Source organism: Phasianus colchicus, chromosome 5 (assembly GCF_987193195.1).
Source record: "Phasianus colchicus chromosome 5, bPhaCol1.hap1.1, whole genome shotgun sequence".
Lineage (NCBI taxonomy): Eukaryota > Metazoa > Chordata > Aves > Galliformes > Phasianidae > Phasianus > Phasianus colchicus.
In genome coordinates, this window is record NC_143440.1 from 32814141 (window position 1) to 32824749 (window position 10609).

Below are 10609 nucleotides of genomic sequence, written 5' to 3' on the forward strand. Positions count from 1 at the left end.
CAGTGGCTCATCCTTTTTATTACCTTCATATGCCTATTTTAAAAGAATAAAAGGAATAAAATCAATATTTTCATATTGATTATTTAATTCAAGTTAATTCTATCAATTTAAATAACCACTAATGAATATGGAACATTTTAAAAAATAGTTTTTTTCATGGTTGGTCATAAAATATGTTAGAACAAATTTAAATTAATACCACAAGCATATAAAAGTCATATTACTTGAAATTTCTTAAGAATAATTGAGACTACAAATTTTAGCCCGTGTTCACTGTGAGGTGTATATGTTTCTGTTGCTACAAAACTTTGAAGAATCTTGTTGAAAAACTGCAGTTGAATCATGATCTTCAGACAAAACCCTTCATGATCATGTACCGTTTTTAAAATAAAAGTACCCCTCACAGACTTCTCTATAATAGAGAATGAAAGTATTGCTTTGATGATCCAGATTATAGGATGTGTATGTTATGTCTGTAATCTTAACACTAATATTTATCTTTTTAGTTTATCCATTGAAGAACAGTCCATATAAATAATTACTAAAGATCATTTTAATATCATTTTATCATTTCATCAATTTTAAGATCTCGGTAAAGGCTTCAACAACAATCTAGGTCCTTTTCAAAAATATGCTTTCCAGAGGATTATTAGTCACCTAACAAGACAGACAAAAGTTGGGAAGCTTTGGCTGCTCAATTTTATGATAGGCAGCTAGGGTACTCACTGAATAGTTTCACTGATTAAATGTGTGGTGGAAGAATTTCTTGTGACAATAGGCTGCATGGTTTGATACAAATACCATCAGTGTCTCCAAACTGTATTCATTATTTTTGACCTTGTGAGTCTGTGGAACAGTTGTTTTCCCCTCATTTCCCCACTGTGAGCTAAAAATTGCTGAACTTTTGTGTATATAATTGGATTTTAAAGAGTAGAAAGACATCTGAGGGCCTGAGAAATGCTTCTGAAATACAGGAGGGCAGAGAGAATTTCTAAAAGATTTCAAAAATGCAGTAATTTTCCTTCCCAATTACTAAAGCAGACCAAAGTGCATTGCTGATGCTTTTCAGGAGCAACAATTTGTTAGGAACAATGTTGGAAGTTCAAATATACTTTATGTTAGTTTTATTTGAAAATATTTCCATTTAAGGCTTTTAACACTTGACTTTGCTGCAGAGAGCAAATATTAAATGTCCTGTAAAATACTTGTTCACTGTTGATGCTCTGTGTTTGTAAGGTGTCTACTATGCATATGAATAAAAAATCCAGAACTGAGGAACCAAAAGTGCAGCATACCCTGCTAAAAGCAACAGGCGCGTTGCCAAACTGAAAATTGCTCATCCAAGGAAGGCATGAGTATAGGATACTTAGGAAGAAAAAAGTTATCCAGTTTGAGCTTTCAAGAAGAGTTACAGAAATTAGTCTTGAACTACTTTGATAATAGATTACTCTGGAAGATTATTTACTAAAGGCACACAATAAAATAAAGTTGTTGGGTTTGTGTTGTTTTGGCTTTTAATGAACTACAGAACATTTTCAGTATAACAGCAGTATTTCATGCTTGAAAAAATACTAATTATGCCCTAAGTACAGTTAGTGTGTAAAATGGATGGGTAATATGCAGCTATGATTTCCAGGAAAAACAAGCAGATTATGGTAGTAAGTGTTATCTCCTTTCTATTGTTAATTTGAATCATATAATCGTGGAAATATTGGTAGAAAGGAACTACTGGAGGTTACTTAATCCAATTTGCTGTTCAAAGCATGATTATCACCACCAATTTGTAGACTTTTATAATTTTCTGTGGACTGTGTTAGGTGAGATTATGAGCACAGTAAACACTTCTCTGTTTTGTCTACTGTAAAATAAATGCAACTAGAGTTATATGTGTACCAATGAATGGGTTTTTTAGTTTGATTGTCCAGGAAATGTGTCTTGGCTTGACTCACTATATGAAATTAAGAATACTGTCTGCATCTAAGACTAATTATTCTAAACCAGACAGTTACAGAGCAGATCATACACAAGCAGTGTGTGATATGTGAGGAAATATAAGAATATGGCAGATGGCAGTTTTGAAGGTTCCCATGGGAAGCATATCTGTGAAGTCATGTCCCTCTGTGTGCAAAGATGAATGTTTATATGCCTTCTAAACTCTTCCTAGACACCAGCAAGCATCATCACAGCTTTGATTTCATTCCCAGAACTACTAATCTCCCACATCAATATTTCCTGGAACAGGACCACAGTGTTGAAAAGCTGACTGGCTCTTGCTGTAGGCAATAAGTCATGGAAAATGTAAAGCAGAGTGTAAATATACCTGCACATGTGAGCATAGGAGTGGGATGTGGGCATCCTCTTGTCTCCACCAAAAGGTAGTATGTCAGTAGATTCATGCTTACCCCTATTTAAAAAGATTTTCAATATTATTTATCAATTTACATGACTCCTTAAAACCATGATACAATAGTTAATTCCTAAATTACTTTGAAAATCCTATGGAAGTACATATTACAGCCACATTAATAACACATTAGCTCATCATGATTAATGTTACTGCAATAAATGAATTAATAATGATTTGCCTCTTTACCAAGCTTTTTTTTTTTACCTTGACGTGAAGAGGATCCATGGCATTGATTATCACAAATATAATGGATTGATTCATCATTTATGGGAAAAGGAACTGCTCTTCCCATAAAACTTATTCTTTTATTGCTTTTTGTCCCCCTCCTTTCCTCAGTGGATGTATTATCTTTGGCAGGATTTCAAACCATCTATAGATCATTCGTAAGAGTTAATTCAGCTTCAAGTACTGTGACTTGAATGGTAGCCGTGAGACAGTAAGTGGAACTCATTGTCATCGCGTATAAAGTCTGTCGGGAAAGAAGAAGGTTCTTCTAGATAATGAAGGTTAGGCATTAATGGTTGCCTCTGTACAGTGAGATTAGGTGTTGTTGCAGCTGTTTTATTTTGGTAAAGTTAATTTTTTTATTTGGGTAAAGTTAATTTACCCAAAATAAACAGTGTATGTTGTGATATTTATATATTTAAAAGTATCATGATGATATACAATGCTTCTGTTTTGCCAAGCAGAAGGCAGCTTATGTCCTTACTAAAATGGGAAGATATTGAAATTAATCGCTAGATAGCTTCTGTGTTCTCCTTAGCAGAGGTCATTAGTGTTCTTATGCACATGATCATATAAGAGGGTTGTTCTGAAAGTGATGCCTTTGTCCTGCTCCAATTATAGGAGGGAGAGAAGGTTCTTTAATACGTATGTGTACTCGATGGTGAGATTAAGACACAACAGGTCAAATGTTAGCCTGATCAGTTTATTACAAATCCTAGTTGCTTAGGGAGATGGGGAAGGGAAGACAGGCAATAGAAAAGAGAGAGGAGATAGAAGCAAGAAGTCTGTGTATAAAGCAAGAGAGATAGTCACCACCATGGGTCCAGTGTGGTTCCTAGTGCATCCATTGATACCAAAAACTCATCTGGTCACCATGGGGGATGGAAGAAAAACAGGAAGCTTTGCATTGTAGCAACAAGCTAGCCCCAGGGTGTTCTTTCCTATGAGATTTTTTTATCTTAGGTAATTCCTCTGCCAAAGGTTTCTTTTCCTTGGGAGTTCTTCTTCTCCAAAGTACTTAGTTTAGTGGGGACCTTTTATCCCCCCACTTTTCAGTTTCTTTTTTTTCTTCTTTTCTCTCCATTAGTGTGACACACCTGGTCCAACAGATAAGCGAGTGGTGCCTTTGTTGCCACGCACAGGCACTTTTGCCTTTTGCAGTGGTCAGCTCCTTCAGGTCACACCCCTGAAAAAGACTGCTTGTCCCACTTCTGCTTATCTTTACAATCATAAGCAGAAGTATTGTGGCACAGTGACACCCACCAATTGCCCCTGTATATAGTTCAGTAGTCAATTTAGTCTTATCACCAAAGAAGGTCTCACAAAGCAAACTTTGAGCCAAAAAACAAAAACTGTTTCGTCTTCCACAGCCTTCAATTTTATTAGGTTGGCCCACAGTGTCAGAGACAAATGTTGGTATGGCAGTAGAGGTTGAAACTTCCCACCAACATCCCTTTGCATTTTGTTTTCATGAGACAGATGGCAGCAGAGGGGCAGTCTGTCAAAATGGTGTCTGACATGGAAGTGTGTATAAGGCAAAGGTCTGTCACTGAATTCCGCCATGAAGAAAAAGTTGGAACCCATTCAACAATGCTTGTTGAAGGTTTGTGGTGACCATACAGTGGATGTGAGCACAGTGAAGCAGTAGGTCATGTGTTTCAATACAATGACAGTGGGTCACCTCCACTGGTGCAGATTTTTATGAGCAGCATAGGATGGCAAAAATACATAGTTAGTGGTGGTAATTGTGTTGAAAAATGTTTTATAGCTGAGAAATGGCTCTACCAGGCATTGTCTTTGTCTCTATTGTACTTTCCATGGAAATAAATCTGTGGTTCTACTTTTGGAGTGACATACATATTAAGAGACTCACTCATTAGTATGCACTTGGACTCATTTTTCATCGCAATATTTTATGGCTATTTAAAAAGTGGTAATTGTGCTTTTTTTTTTTTTTTTTTTTTTTTTTAATATAACACTAAGAAACAGAAGAGATTCAGTATTTTGGTTTTCTTTTTACATCTTCAGTCTTTCAAGGACTTAGTAGCTAAAACAAAGTTGTGAGAGCATAATGGAACTCAAAACAGAAAATATGGCATAGGTTAACAATGTGGGGTTATGCATAAATAAGATCTTACTTACTTATATAAAGAAATAAACCTTTCCACTCTCTGACCTTATAATGCAAATGATCTTTCACTCTACTCCTTTTCTAAATAGAAAATAAACTGTTTAGTTCTCAGAGATCATGCCACTAGATACACGTTGGAACTTCCAGATAAGTCAGAAATATAGGACACCATTCACAAAGGCATCCATCTGCTCACTCCAATGTCCTACTTCTTTAAGTGTGTATGGTAGAGAGGCAAATTTTCCATGCTGGTGCATGCTGTGACATTGGAACTTTATTAGCGGTATATTTAAAATACACATTTAAATGATCAGCTGCTTTTAGTCTTCTGCTGTTCTAACTTTTACACTATAATTCTTCCTCAAAATCAGATACTTTGATTGGAGAAAACATCAAAGTGAGAAAAAAATTGTAAATATACCAGTATCTTCATATGAAACATAAATTCAACAACAACAACAAAAAAGCAGTTTTCCAAAGTATTGATTTTGTGTAATGTAAAGTTCTTTTGTCATTACTCAAGATTTTCTCTCCTGAGTTCCACCACATGCTGATAAAAATTCTAAGTATGATATATCAATGGATGTCATCCATGTCCTGATGTTTTGCTTTACATATAAATTCTGATTTTGTCCATCTTTCTCAGTCTTTCTGATTTATATAGGGAATAATTTAAAATACTTTGCAGGTATGCAAAAAAATGAGGTACGCCTCATAAATTTGAAAGGAGACTGCCTGTGAGATTTTCCCATCTCCAAAAATGAAAAATAAAAATAAAATATGACTACAGTACGTTGAGTTTTCCATATTGTTTCCAAAAGTCAGAAAACCATATGTTTAACCACACTGTAAATGAACGTTTTTCTGATGGAGAGGGTCATATAAAGGTCATTTCCACCTTGAACTGAGAGTTTAGGAATTCACTGAAAGCCTATATATTAATAGTAAAACAAAACATGAATTTTCTTTGAAGATCCAGTCTGACTTTCAAGATCTGAATCTAGAGGTTGTGATTATGCAGTCTGCTATTATAAATTCTAGTCACTTGGCACCTGTAGACAAAAATGTGTTTTTTTGTTATTTTTAAATAATTTTGGAATAACCAGTTAGTATAAATTATTTCACTCACCAGCTGAATTCTTTTAATACTGTTGGAAGTAAGGCAACATATTTTTCTCTACTGTTTCTTTAAACCTCTGTGAAATGTTCATTTTATCAAGGTCTTAAGAAAGAAGCTCATATAATTATCTTAGTTATATCCATGTAAGTCCAGATTCACATCTGTGGCTGTGGCTACACATTGATATAACCCAGGTATTGAGGAGTTCTTTAACTAACCCACTCATAAAATATCTTCTCCACAATTATTGCACAATTATTTTGGATCACTTAATAGTTCATAAGCTGAATTTTAGGATGAGTACCTAAATAGATCAGACACATTTATAATGGCTGGAGGGAGAAATATTAAAATTTTACAACTTATCTCTTCCCCAAATCCTGTACTGCAAAAATATCTGAAATGCAGTTGACCCTTCTGAATGGGATGGTAGAAAAGTCATAGAAACATACTACCACTGTCTGAGTGGTAGTTTGTTTTTTTTTTATAGTAAAGTGCATTAGCCACATTTCTGATGAAAAGGCTTGGACTATCCCTCTGGAAGACTTCGTAAGAGAATACCTAGTCATTAATTATGTTTTTTTAAAAGCCAAACACTTCTTGCCTAGAATCTCATCAAATCTCAAAATCAATTAAATTCGTTAAAACATTTCAGGGTGTTTTCTTAATTTTTCCCTTAACACAGTAGTAGCTTAGATGCTGCTCTGTTTTATAAACATTTTCAATTGGATTATTTGGTTTCCCTAGCTGAAAGAAATCAGTGTGAACCATCTATACTATATGAGGAGATTTGTTTTATTCTTCTCCAGTAGTTATTTACCAAGCCATAGATACGACAAAGCTACAGAAACATGTCAGCTTATTCTATGTATCAACCTACTACATTGTTAATAGTTAAGTCTTTTCCTGTGTCTTAGAACAACCCCAGACATCGAATATTCATTGTTTAGAATTAGTCAACACTGCTGAATATTCTTGTTATCCTATCAACCACAAGGTAAGTCTGAACTTTTTTTTGTCAGTGAAAGTGAATGCCACTGCTATATTAATTGTAGAATCTAGTCCACAAATATCTTCGAGCAAGTTCTGACCTCTGTCTGAGAAAATACAGGGACAACAAATGACTACAAATATATAGCAGAAGCCCATAGCTACAAAAGAATATATTGTTGATGTATCCTTGAAGTAAGATATCTGCAGGGCAGAACAAAATGGGAAACTACAAGTATAGTGATCTACAGAGCAATGCATCCAGTCCAAAAAGACCAATATCTATTGCAGTGTAGAACTTGAACAACTTTTGTACATCAGCTTGCTTTGTTGACATCTTATAAGCTGATTACTCAGAAATTGTAATGAAATTGTGGACCCATGATGAGTGAAACGTCAATTTCTTTATGGGGATAGTCAAGTGCAGATTCCTCTGCAAAAGAAAGGGAAAATGTGTGGGTAGTAGCCTAGGATGTAACATTTCCTGACAGAAGTGGTTTTTGAAATGTGGTCTTTCAAAATTAGACAACATTGCAAGTGCCAAAGGCAAATAACAGTATGTTACTTTGTCTTGATCATTTGACCTAAATTCATTCTTACATGATTCTTTTCAGACTTGCTCTTTTATTTTATGCATTGGTTCATTTCCCTGAATGTATCAGATATTTTATATTATATGAAAGCATACTTTTCTATTTTTTTTGATGGAGGGATTTCTTAATTTTTCAGGATAAGAATTAAAAAAAATAATCCTTTATCTTTGATTTTATTTATTATACAAACCTGACAACCTATTTTGGATTTCCAACAAATCTGGATTTTTAAATCATATTTGTCCACACATGGCATTAATTTAACTTTGTCTTGCCTCCCTGCAACACAGCAACAGATGTTGAATATTTCTGCTTTTTAATACGCCTCTGATCTCATGAAGATTCTTTAAAGGAATAGGCAGAAATATGTTTTTAAGCTCATTTACAGAATTGTCTCTGATGTTTTTTGTTTGTTTGTTTGTTTTTTGTTAACAAAATGGATTTCATTCCTTTTTCAAATATTTATTTTCTGAATTTGAAGAGAATTTGCATTGGGAAATAACGTAATGCTTAAAAGTCGTCTTTTTTGTTCATGCAATTAAACTAGACATGGGACTAGATTGCTGACCTATATTCATCAGTTCAATTGCTACAGTGTATTTTAATTTCTTACAGATGTACTCTTGAAATGGTTAACCTTTACTGGCTATCTTCACTAATATGACCTTATCTCTTCAGATTCTGATTTTTGAGGTGGATATTTTAAAAAATTGTTGAAAGGTTGTATTTTCTTATACACTTGGGACAATTTCAAAGGAGGTATTTGCCAAATCTCATCAATACAAGTGGACCGATTTGTTTGATGTCACCAAGTCAAAATAACTGTAATCCATCTGAATCACTCAGATGCGACCTTCATACAGCTGGCTTATATTGGCTGTAGCAGTACAAAAGAGCTGGAATTTATTGTTGAATCTGACCTTCTATTTATTAATCATTTTTGTGGTACAAGGCATGTGTCATATGGGTGTGTAACAGCAAATAGATACATATGCAGATACGTGCTCAAGTGCTATATGAGTTATCTGTTATGGGTAAAAAAATAAGAGATTCACTATGTTATTGACTAACTTGAATTAATAGCATCAGGGAAGAGAACCATATCCCCTCATAATCACACATTTTCTAGTGCATGACTAATGATACTTAAGAAAAAGTATGGGGAGTGACCATTCTGTATCTAAAATAAAGAGAAAAATATTGTGCATCATACAAACTTTACAGACTTATACAATTAAGATGGAGAAGGTTTTGCTCTGAATTTTTTTTCCCATATATGTATGTGCAAAGTGCTTGTAAGTATCCATCAGGAAGATGTCATTAATGACATAAACCCTTGAATTAATTTTACAGTATTGGGAAAATAATTTTTTATGAAATTATTAAAACATAATTAGATCATTTTGTTCCACTAATGTTCATGTGAAATATTATTTAGACATCTTGAAGCAGATTCCCCAGTTCTTCATGTCTTCTCAGGTCATTTACATCCTTGAATGGGGCTTGCGGATAGTCATAAAGTGCTCTGATTACTATACATAGAGAAAGAAAAAGTAAGAAAGACAGCAAAAGAGAAAAAAGCTAAAAAATGAAGATGGAAAAGAAAACTTAAAAAAATGCTACAAAAACATTAATATCACTCTATTTGAGGGTTTTAAATTTTGAAGTTAAACTTAGTTCTGAACTGGAAAACTAAAGTTAATACAAGTAATCTTCTGTTTCCCATTTCAGTCTATAACTGTCTGAAGTTTGCTCTCAAACCTTGGGTAAAGTTCATCATTTTGCTTTTCTTATAGTAGTGAAATTCAGCTTTGTCAAAGAGCATGCTTAAAACTGTATCATTCTGCGTAATAGCAACTCTTTAGGAAAGTTAGTTTTTGAGCATGATAACTAAGTATGTAACAGAATATTAACTTATTTTACATAACAAACTATAGAAAAATAATGCCAGCATAGTGAACTAAAGGTCAATAGGTTAAAATATTTACAAGATTTTTAAAGGATTTGGGTTTTTTTTTGTACCTGTGCACATGTATATAACCATTGTGTAGTTTATTGTTTTGTTCGGCAACCTAAACAGTATCCAATTAATTTCTAGGGAGAACAATAGAGAAAAAAATCACCTCTTTCTGAGGGCTTTGCATATGAGCTATGGGGTTTTTTGTTGTTGTTTATTTGCTCTTTCTGTGTATGTCAGATACAACTGGTGATGTCAGACGTAGCCTCCATTATATATTATTGCTCAAGTAAGCTTTGCTCATATTAAATTTCATTATCTTCAGGAAACACTAAGTAGATAACATGCATAGGGATCCGGAAGCCTTGATTATCTATTTGGTATGTCATACAGAACACTGCAAGTAGGTATTTGTCTCTAAAATAGTGCCTGGATGTTGTGGATGTATTTACACTAACTTCCAAAATGAATCTTTTATATATATATATTTTTGAACTAATCAAAGATATAAAGAGGGCATAATTTTTAGATTTTAGGACCTAGACTTAGGTACTTGGAGAAGGTTGGTCTTCACTCTCTTTGCTTGGGAACATTTTTCCCATTTGTCAAGAATAGAAGTGCTGCATGGGTTTTGAAGGTTTGCTCTGTTAAAATTTATACTATTAGCTGGTAAAACTGCTACTCCATGAAGAAAAACAAACAAAGCCCCAAACAAACAAAGACACCCACAACCCAGTTTTCGAGCCTAACATAAATCTAATGTTAGAAAGAGACACTTCTTGCCTATGGGCTTTTTGAATGACTCCTAAGCATTACACTGCTCTTTTTACAAGGAGCTGTTAAAAAGCTGTGTCAGAAGACAAGCCAGCTTGTAGAAGGGGTAAACAGAATTCTACAGAATGAATATTTTTAGGTTTTTTTTTTTTTTTTAACTAAATGGATGGTTAGCTAGCTGGCCATTGATGTTGTAGTTTACGAGTTATCTATAAAAAAAACTTCATAGAAGAATTAAACATGATGGCAGTATCTTACCAGCATGCATTTCATGGGCGATCTCTACTGTTGCAATCTGTTCCAAAACTGTAAGGTATAGCCACATCAGTTGTTGTGTGTGCCACTCATTGCAGAACAATTTGTATTTCTGGATCAATGGTGGATATAAACTAAGCAAAAAAATCTCATATCT